Source organism: Ziziphus jujuba, chromosome 6 (assembly GCF_031755915.1).
Source record: "Ziziphus jujuba cultivar Dongzao chromosome 6, ASM3175591v1".
Taxonomy (NCBI): Eukaryota; Viridiplantae; Streptophyta; class Magnoliopsida; order Rosales; family Rhamnaceae; genus Ziziphus; species Ziziphus jujuba.
Window position 1 is genome coordinate 32147869 of NC_083384.1, and position 10772 is coordinate 32158640.

A 10772-nucleotide genomic window follows, 5' to 3' on the forward strand; every position below is an offset into this window, starting at 1 on the left:
GATTTTTCAAAATCACCGTGGGAAATATACCAATTTTCAAATTTACCATCCCATATATTTTCCTTTAACATACCCGGTACGAAACCATCAATAACAATATAAAAATAATTTTTTTCACAACACGAGGTCTAACAAATAATATTCCACGGGCATAATTATAAAATTTAAACCACCAATTAAACAAATAATTTCCTTAAAATATTTAAACCAATTATGCCCAAAAATAATATTAAAACCACATACGATTTATTACTGAAAATACATTACTCATGCGTAATAAATAAAATTAAATCACCATAATAAAAATCGGGATTTCTGAATAACCCAAAATTCCATTTAGCACCAATAAACATACACGTACTTATAAAATAATATTTTTCCATAATTATAATTAAATTTCACCACATGAGCATAATTGCAGATATCAATTAAACACCAAATAAATATAATTAATTACCCCAAAATATTTTTAAAGGTGGGTCACTCACCTGGAGCACGCAATTAACCTAAGATCCTCCATAGGATCGATTCCACAATGCACACGTGCTCCTAGAACAACGATTCACACACAGTCAAATAAATTAATATTTTATTCGGGTAAATAATACCCGGTACCCTGGGGGCTTAACACAAACATTAACCAAAATTGACAAATTATATGTCTATGGAAAGCTTGTGAGATGAGGATCACATTACCGACCTCTATTGAGTTCAATTCAACCGGCGGTGGCCGGAAAGCTTTGGCCGGTCTTGATCCCTTCGTATCTTGCAAATCGACGGGAATTGAGTTAATCAGAGCTCAGAATCGGAATCAGAGGGTCCAAATTAGTAGGAAAGGACCGGTTGCACGACCGGTGGCTGCCAGAAAACGGGCAAACTAGCGAAACACCGGCCGCCGGCGTTGGAGGCCGATCCCGGCGCATCCTGTCAGGACCCGTCCAGAATTCCTCCTCCGGAACCCTAGACAGCCCTGATCCCAGGGAAATACCACCGAACCTTCCAACGGAAAATCCGGCAGCACCTCCCCTAAGGGATTTACTTACCATAAATTTACCTGCACTGAAAACACACTTCAAAAATATCCCCTTATTCCTCCTACAAAGTGGACAAATCCGCGGAGAACCAATGCGTGACTGCTGATACGAGCTTGCATCCACAATGATCGAATGGCGAGCTGGCTGGGGCATGCGATAACTATCTCTCCTCTGGAATCTGCCTCGTGGGCTTAACCCATCACTGTCTGAGCCTGAGCTATGACTCTTCTTAGCTGCCCCCTGTCGAGGTACTCCGCTATACGAACCTTCGAATGATCTGCGCCTCGCGGGTCTGTGTATCTCCTCCTGTCTCTCTAGCTCGAGCGCTGCATCCCTGGCGGACTGATAGGTGGGATGTACTGATCCAGAAAGGGTGTAGCCGATGCTCTCTTTCAATCCGTCTATGAACCTCACCTTCTTCGTGTGATCGTCGGGAATTAGGTGCATGTAGAATTCTGATAGTTCTCGGAATCTCCTCTCGTACTCTGTCACCGTCATGTTCCCCTGTCGTAGTTCCTCGAACTCTCTCCTTCTTGCTTCACGGTAGGCAGGAGGACAAAACTCAGTAGAGAAGGCCATCTTGAACTGATCCCACGTATGCCTTGCACGAACAACTGGGCTAACTTCTCGGGTGAAAAATGTTCTCGTACCGGTAGGAAGTGTGCCGACTTGGTGAGACGATCAATGATTACCCAAATGCCGCGTACCTTCTAGGTGTGGAAGGAAGCTTGAATACGAAGTCCATGTTGAGTTCTTCCCACTTCCACACGGGAATCGGTAAAGATTGGAGTAGTCCCAAAGGCTTCTGTCTTTCTGCTTTCACTTGTTGACAAATCAAACACTTTGATACGAAGTCTGCCACTTCTCTCTTCATACCAATCCACCAATAATACTTAACAAGCGTCCGATACATCTTGGTACTCCCAGGATGCATCGCATACATCGAGCTGTGCGCCTCCTCTAAAATCTCCTTCTTGAGTCCTGGAATATCCGGAACACAAAGTCGTCCTTTATACACGAGGGCTCCATCCCTCCTTATGGAAAATTCCGGATCAAGACCTTCTTGTACCTTGCCCTTAATTGTCCTCAACTTAGGATCTTCCATTTGGGTCTCTACTATACGATCCACCAACACCGGTCGTACCTGGAAGCTAGCCATGAGAACTCCTGAAGGATGCATATGCATTAACACCCCCATCTTCTTCAACTCCACCATGAGAGGTAGTTGGATGACTTGGATGTGAGCAAGGGATCCAGTAGCCTTCTTACTCAAGGCATCTGCCACTACATTCGCCTAATAGTGACTTTAACTTCCCTCTTGTGCAACTTTCCTTCTCATGCCCACTAATTAAGGATATTCAAATTGGTCCACGAGAACACGATCTGCAAGTCTTGGTCATAGTCGAACGCTAACCATAAGGTGCTTCTAAAGCATGCATCCTTAAACCAACAACCAACTCTCGTGACTCGATCAGCACTTTAAAAGGTTAGATTAGAACTTAAGTCTAATTTCCTCAAATACTGGTATCACCAAGTTAAGGTTGAGATTAATTCACTTGTCTTCGATTACCCTCCTAGTACTTACAATTATAAAACCCTTGCTCCTCATTGATTAACCAATAGTCTTAACCTCGACAAACATCAATCTTTCTTTTAACTAAATCAAGGTCATGAATAAAATTTCTCAACATCCAAATACCATTCTTGAAAACCCTAAGTTTCCCCCATTTCAAATAAATTCCATGAATCCACACCTTAAGCAATAAAGAATTTAAATCCTAATTCTAGCATCACCACCAATACTATGAACAAATCACTAGATCCTTAACCCAATAAAGTATTCCACATTTCTTAAATTCTAACTCCGTCCCAAAAATCATACTCCTTATCATTGTAAATTATCACCAACAATATCAACCACCTTGAATCGATAAAGCACCACCAATACGAACCTTAAATCTCCAAGGAAATAAGATATCAAGATCTTAGCTTCTAGAATGAAAAATAACCATGCTTAAACATCCAACCATGCCTAAGGAATCATCCTCATCTCATTAACCTCATCAACCACCAAGTAGAACTTTAGTCGCTATCCGGATCTTGCTTGATTCTCTAAACGCTGTCGTACCTTCTCTTTGTGAACGAAAGTTTAAGCACGAAATCCATATTTACATCTCCCTACTTTTACTTATCGGTGACCTAAGTACCTTTATTCGGATCTTGCAACTTCCTTTATCATGCCAAACCACCATGTCATCCAGTGAGCATTCCATACGTCTTGGTACCCTTGGGGTGTATCGCATACTTTGAATCACGTGCTTCCTTTAAGATCTCCTTTTTGAACTCAACGATACCCTGCTTTGGATTCTCGACTGGCAATACTTAACCCTTAAGTCGCTCTTGGAAAAACCATAACATAAAACAAATAATAAAATATATTTTTCAAATATACCTAACTTGCATAGGCAATTGTTAAAACTCCACATTGAAAATCATATCTTAAAATCCATAGCATAAAATAAAATATGCACGCTTGTAATGGAGGTACGTACGACACCTTCTACATGTTACGTAATCCATGATTCCAACTGTCGCCGACACTCTGCTACCAATACAAACCAGGGTGGTTGCCTATATTGGCCGTCCAATTCCCCGGGCTCGTAGGCAACATGATCATGGGGCTAGCTCTACATGGACCACATTGGTTCGCCGCCTCCATATGGTGCAGTATAATATTAAACAATATAACATACAGATACATGTATGAACACAAACCAAAAATACTTGAATAAAACACCTTGAAAAGCATTTAAATTTTGATAATCGATCGGGAAAATATTTTGACGCCTTGAAATCGATCGACACACATCCTTAGGCAATCATCATTCTTCTCCATGAACGAAACGGATACCATTCACGATGATAAGCTTGACCTTCAAAAAGAAAACGCATCCTCGACCATCGACTAGGCCATAGGAATTTCCCGTTAGGCTAGATGATCCTAATTGACACCCTCGAAGATTAGAGTTATTCAAACTCGGGCAACGAATTTACTTCGAGACAAACAGAAAGAACGCTTTCACACGGGTAAAACGAGAGATTAAACACGGATAGGATGCACAACAATGCACAGTCCCTTAGGAATACTAGAACCTAGAGCTCTGATACCAACTGTCAGGACCCGTCCAGAATTCCTCCTCCGGAACCCTAGACAGCCCTGATCCCAGGGAAATACCACCGAACCTTCCAACGGAAAATCCGGCAGCACCTCCCCTAAGGGATTTACTTACCATAAATTTACCTGCACTGAAAACACACTTCAAAAATATCCCCTTATTCCTCCTACAAACTACAAACTGGTTCCACAATTTTCAGCACTTCGAAATAAATACAGTAATCCAGTGCATAATAAATACAACAAGAGTGAAAGAAATATTACAACTGCAATAAAAGAATAACAGGGTACTGCCGAACTAAAACAGCGAGGAAGATCAAGTCCGCTCCGAGTGAACACCGACAACCTGGTACCTAGAGGAACGAAATTTAAGAGTGTGAGATGCTAATCATCTCAGTGAGCGACCCTACTACTATACCATATATTATCACAGTAATAAGTATAAATAATAATTATTTGGAAATAATATTTTCTCTCAAAACCCTTACAATTCTCTCAGTTGGAAAGGTTCCCCTTTTAAAACAATTTCACAAAACCCTTTATCCATATTCCCCGAAACCAAGACATCAATTAAATACCAGAAGCGGTAACAATTATATCTTTAATTCCAATTCAGTTTCCAAACATTTTATTTTTAAAACACAGTTCTGAAAATCATTTGATGCACCCACTATATACCAGTGGCGCCAACAGTACCCAGCGTCCCAAGGTACCGCCAGACAGGAGGTTATAGAAAGAAACCGGCATACGGTCGCGTGGCGTCCCACAGCGCCGCTGCTAACCTGGTGTCCCGGCCAAAGGGGGGTGGCCGCCCTCTCCGATGGCATCCACAGGACACCCTCATAATATCAACCGCGCGCTACTCACACCCACCTGCGCGCTAATCACAACCGTGTGCACACTAACCATATCACATATACCATATCACATAATCAGAACACCAGTACGTGCACGGTGCATCTAAAAATTATAAAATCCATAAATTTAAATCATAAAACAAATTTCACATTTTTCATAAACATAGCGGGCATAATCCATCCGCTTGAACCGGGAAATTCTCCACAATTTCCTTATAATCCATACCGTAAATTCCATGATTTTCAAATCCACCAACTCCCAAATCCTTCAATTCAAATATCCACATTTTTTCCAAGCATAAATAATTTCTCGAAATATCATAATCAAATCTCATAATATTCCATGGGCATATTTTATAAAAATTGAAATCACCAATATAACCAAATATTTTTCTTGAAATATTTGAAAATCAAATCGTGCCCAATTTACCATTAAAACCACACCAATTTCAAAATCCTCAAAACCATAAAATAATTCCACATGGCATAAATTGTAGAATTCGCATTTTCTTAAATCCAATAAATTCATAAATAATTCTACAATAAATTCAATAAATATTTGGCACATAGAAATTAAATTCCAAATATTTAATTCACACATAATATATTCATCAATTAAATTCCCCAAAATTAATTTGAAGGTGGGTCACTCACCTGGAGCACGCAATTAACCCATGATCCACTACGGGATCAATTCTACGACTCACCGGTGCTCCTAGAACAAAATTCACAGACAGTCAAATAAATTAATATTTTATTCGGGTAAATAATACCCGGTACCCGGGGGGTCAAAACACAAACGATAACTAAAATTTACGAATCATATACCGAATCGAAGCTCGAGTGATGCTAATCACAGATCCGGTCTTAATTTCCGATGATCGTACCCGACGGGGTCGGAATTTTATCGGGAAGCTTTTCGGGTTTCGGCTCCGCAATTCTCCCAAACCGTCGCGAATTGGTGGAAACGGAAGTCGGATTTGGGTTCAGGAGGTCGAACACTGCGGACTGGAGCTGGCCGGAATTTTCGGGGTACTCGCCGGAACAGTAATTTCCGGCGGGCCGCCACGTCACCGGCAACCGTCGCCGGAACAGTAATTTCCGACGGTGGCCGTTTGCTGTGAAATTTTGCAGATTTGTAGATCGTGAGGAGAGCAATCCAACGGGACCGACGGTGAGCAAAACGGAGGTCGGACGGCGGAGAAATCACCGTTTGAAGATTTTCGACCCCTCGCCGGAAAACGCTCCGATCCCGGCGCGTCGGTGGTCCGATGGCCGTGATTTTTGGTGGGTAGGCCGGACTTGAGGAGAGGATGCTGGGTGTATGGCGCGTGTACTGTATATCGGCCGGAATAGTGCCGATTCGCGGTGGCCGGCGGTGGAGGGGAAAAATCGCCGCCAAACTTCGGACGTCCGATCCGGGCGCGTCCGGCGGCCGTTCGCCGTGAAATTTGGAGGTTTTGCCGGAAATGAGGTGGGCAATCTGGCTGGCCGGCGCGTGTACAGTAACTAGGCCGGAAAAACATGAAAATGACCGGCGGCCGGCGGGTCCTCTCTCTCTCTCTTTCTCTCTCCTCTCTCTCTTTCTCTCTCTTCTCTCTCTTTCTCTCTCTTCCCCGAGAGTTTTTCAAAATTAAAACCCTGCATGACACTGTTCATGCCACGTGGACCAATCAGAAACTGACACGTGGCGTTTCACTGTTCACCGACCCAAAAAATATTAAAATAATACGGTATCCGGTAAACTTCAAACGTCCATAACTTTTTAACCGGATGTCCGTTTTGAGCGTGCCGCTAGTCTGTGAACTCGTATCGACGAGCACTTCACAACCATGCATGAGTCAAAGCTCAATTCCCCATAAACAAAAAGTCAACTCCGGCACCCCTTGGACAGTTTGGACCGCAACTTGTTTCATCCATAACTTTCAAACCGTAGCTCCGTTTTCGACGTGCTACCAGTCTACGAACTCGTGGCATCGTGCACTTCGCCACGGTGCCCTAGTCAACTCAAAATTCTCACCGAGTCAAAAAGTCAACTTTTGACCCCCTTCGATCAACGGTCAACGGTCAACCTCGGTCAACGTGCACGGATTCCGGTGCGATTTGGGACGGGGTGTTACACATCCACTGGCCATTCGGCCGGAGATTTGGCTGCTGGTGTCACCCAGCCGCGGGCTTTCACGTCGGTCGGCGTGTGGATCCTTCCGGTGGCCGGTGAGAACAAAAACGGTGAGGCCGAGAGGGAGGAAGGAAAGGAAAAGAAGAAGAAAGAAGAAGAAGGAAGAAGAAGAAGAAGAAGAAGGAGAAGGGCCCGTGGCCCTTTTTTCCACGTGGAGAAAAGAAAAAAAAGAAAAAAGAAAAGAAAAAGAAAGAAATAAATAAATAAAAAGAAATAAATTAAAAATAATATTATAATATAAAATAACAATAAAATAATATGGTATTAAACATGGTTGACATGTGGTATCTCAACATGGTGACACATGATCACATTTATTAAGTCACACGTGGCACATTGTTACACGTTTAAAAATAATATTAAAATAATACAGTATTTGAAAAACTCTACAGATCCATAACTTTCAAACCACATGTCCAAATCGAACGGGCCGTTAGTCTACGGACTCATATCGACGAGTACTTTACAACCATGCATGAGTCAAAGCTCAACTTTGCATGAATAAAAAGTCAACTCCGGCATCCCTTGGACAGTTTGGACCTCAACTTGTTTTGCTCATAACTTTCAAACCGTAGCTCCGTTTTCAACGTGCTACTAGTCTACGAACTCGTGCCAACGTGTACTTCATAACGATATCTCAGTCAACCTAGAATTCCATCCGAGTCAAAAAGTCAATTTTTGACCCCTTCGGTCAATGGTCAACGGTAACCCTCGGTCAAAGTTGGAAAACTTCTGTTGTACTTTGGGACGGGATGTTACACTAGAGCCCCGGAACACCTTAGTGGACCTTTTGTTCAGGACTGCCTTAATGGATTTCGAATCCATGAAAAGTTGAACAAATATAAGTCATAAGACCATTCAATGAGTCAGATATCTGAGATTGTTAAAATGAGTGAAGCATCCAAGAGTGCTATAATGGATCTATGATCTTGAATTGCCAAACTGATGAGAATCTACTCATACACGTACAACCAACTATGCATTAGGGTGCTGATCTTTTACAAATGAAGTCGGGACCAATCACTAGGATACAAGCTAGGAAATTCAAAGACAATCTGATTAGCTTCATCCAATGAGTGATTCAATCTCAAGAGGGCATGATATTATCCGAAGATCTAAAACCTATCTTGTGTATCCAAGTTACGAAGGAGAAAATGGACCAGGCAAGCTGTTTTGGTACATTTTTGGACCCCGGACAGCAAGGAATAAATTCAACACTTTATGAACTCAATTGACATCACCAAGAGGCCATGGAATCATGTCAAAGCAGAATCAAAAGCATTTAAATTCCACTTGTGTGCATGACTTTTCTTGTTGGCTGAAATTGCTAATTTTGGTGCTGACTTTGACTTCTTTTGTTATTCAAGTAAGTTTGACTTATTCCAATCAAAGGGCAATGTATGGGAATCGTTATTAATCCCATTTGGCATCTTACATGGCATATGAGAGATGATTTGGAGCCTAAACTAGCTGAAGATTGGATAAAGACAGCTTAGTTGTCAACTAGTCAACTAGTTTTTTAATTTGAGTTTGACTTTTTGTTTCAAGAAATTATATTTTATTTTGGTTTTTATTTGTTTATTTGCTGGACAAATTAACTTAGGAAAATTGATATTTTATTATTTCAATTGTAAATTAATTAATTCCTAATTCATAATAAAGGAATTAATTAATCCAAATTAAATTAGGAAATGATTGAAATTCGGGCAACACCATTGTTTCCTTATCACTATGGTCGGTTTTAACCTAGTGTTTTAGGATTTTGTTTTGTGAACTTTAGCCTATTTAAATGTTTATTTTCTCAATAAAATTCAGTACATTATTCATACAGAAAAATATTTGTGAGAGAGAATTTTTTTTATTCTTTTTGAAAATCTAAAATACTTAATAGAAATAAAGTATTTTATTTTGACTTATCAATAGGACATTCATCACCTATTGTGGCGTATTTTTCATATACCAAGGTTTCTAATCACAAGTTGATTAGGAGTTAAGGTGACTATTAGAACCTGAACTTAATTGTGATCCTGACTACGGATTTAGGAGTAAATTGACTTAGGTTCGTATTATAAATGCCACTTGTTTTTTTAAAACAATTGAAAACCAGTTTTTACTCTCCATTTTGGAAATATAGTATAGAAAACATGACCAAATAAATTATTGCATTAATTTAGATAAATTTCTTAGTTTTGAGCAAGCTTTTTTTAATCTACAAATGGTTAAAAAGTATGGGTTGTAAAGCCAAATTTTGATTAGATTTTATAAAACCATGTAACATTAGTGTGAGACTCTAACTAATTTTACATATTAAATGTCCATTTAGTATAATTGGCGAAAATAAAATTTTTATTTTGCAGCTTTCTATCATATATTATTTATAAAAACTTATTAAAAAATTAATGACTATTTAGTTATAAGTAAAAAAAAATTATATTAAATGATTTTTGAGATTTTATATAAACTAAAAAACAAATAGTTTTTATTAGAAAAGTTCATAATTTAAATTTTTCTAAAATAATTTAATAAAAGCCCATTTTTTAATTAGCAAGTAATTTTTAATTGTAAAAATCTTATTTTTTTGACATGTACCATCAAATAAAGTTAGACCTACTCTTTTACCATCAAATCACATAATCATACATTTAAAATAATTAATAGTTATACACTAATTTTTTAAAATTAATGATAATTTAACACTGAAATATAATAATTTGGCAATAGGATGAATTCTTATTATTGCTTTATTTGACAATTATTAAGGAATATGAGAAAGCGACAAATGAACCAATGGTCTATATTGACCGAAGAAAGTGAAGCTATCTAAGTGGACAAACGAATTTGGATTTTGAAGAAGTGGTTCTGACAATGCTTCCCAACAACACCAAATTTCTTCATTCCACGTTCCAATAAACGCTCGTAAATTGATATGGTCGTTTCTTGTCTTCTTAATTTCAGTTGCATGTGTATGTGGTCCAGGGTGTACGTGAAGGATTTCATCTTTAACAAAGTATTGAATCAATAATTGATTGATAAGGTAACTAAATGGTAAATAAATTTTACTATTTTTTCAACCATTTCTAACTCGTTTTCAGTTTACTGTTACTGATAGCATATTCGTCATTCCTTCCTTCTAATGTTAGTGAATTTGCGCTCTTGTGTTAGTCACTTCGCCATGTTCTCATGCTTAACATTTAGATTTGAAATAGATTCAGAAAGGTCTATATAATATTCCACCCAAAATCAATGTCTGAAAACTCCAAAAAGCGAAGCTCCCAATAGGCCCAGTGCCACTCACGCCACTAGTCTAAAACCACGATTTATTTGTCGATTTTCTTGTTTTTGTTTTGTTTTTTTCTTTTTTTTTTTTTTAAGAGAAAAAGAGCAAGAAGATAAAAAAACCAACGCAATGCAACGCAATTTTATTATTACGTCGTACTAATGTATTTAGTATAAAAAAAAAACCTTTTTTTTGGTAAATTAGTGTTAAAAAAAAAAAACTTTGGCACATTTAAGTTAATAAACAAAAT